Consider the following 831-nt stretch of genomic DNA (forward strand, 5'->3'; position numbering starts at 1 on the left):
GGCTTCCTTTTTCTTTAAATTTTTTCTTCTCTTTTTCTTTCCTTTCTTTTTTTTGTTTTTATTTTTCTTCTTTTCCCTCTTTTTCTTTTTTTCCCTCCACATCCTTTTTCACTATTCGCTTCTTTCTTCTTTTCCGTTTGCCTTCTTTACTTTCTCTCTCTCTATTCTCATTTCTTCTCTAACCATAAGGTCTTATCATCGGATCTGCCAATAAGAACCGCCAAGCAAATAAAATTCTCCACACGAAATACAAAGCCAAAAACATATACGCATAACAACAAGTAACATGAACACACCAACAATCCCCCAGTATTAACCAGAATAACATTACAGTGGTGGTGGTCTTCGCTAACGACGAGGTCACAGCCAAGTTAATGAAAACGGTGCAGCTTCACGGCCGTTATTCGCACATCGTCTGGGTTGGGTCCGACGGCTGGAGCTCATCGTCGCCAAAGGTACTGTAAAAGAGTACTAAAAAGAAGGTCAATAAGGAAGGACGTAGAAGGAAAATTGAGTGGATGGATAGAGAGTATTAAAGTAAGGTCAGTATTGAAGGAAAAATTGAGTGGATAGATAGAGAGTATTAAAGTAAGGTCAGTATTGAAGGAAAAATTGAGTGGATAGATAGAGAGTATTAAAGAAAGGTCATAAATTTATCTCTTACACTGATATGTTATTTGGAAATGAGTTTAGGACCACTGGAATATAAAAAATCATTATAAGAATTGTTATAAAACAGTACCCGCTGCAAGATACACAGTGCTATGAAAAATTATAAAAAATAGCAATGCTCAATAAACTGCAATTATTGCATAAAGATGTATTTTTATT

The 831-nt window shown here is 35.3% G+C and overlaps 2 pseudogenes; one reads left to right on the forward strand and one right to left on the reverse strand.

Annotated features, from left to right (window-relative positions):
• LOC119591622 overlaps positions 1–265 on the reverse strand; it is a 9,025-nt pseudogene extending 8,760 nt beyond the window's left edge.
• Positions 266–293: 28 nt separating this feature from the next.
• The window catches only part of LOC119591623, a 7,457-nt pseudogene continuing 6,919 nt past the window's right edge, over positions 294–831 (forward strand).

Source organism: Penaeus monodon, chromosome 29 (genome assembly GCF_015228065.2).
Source record: "Penaeus monodon isolate SGIC_2016 chromosome 29, NSTDA_Pmon_1, whole genome shotgun sequence".
NCBI lineage: Eukaryota > Metazoa > Arthropoda > Malacostraca > Decapoda > Penaeidae > Penaeus > Penaeus monodon.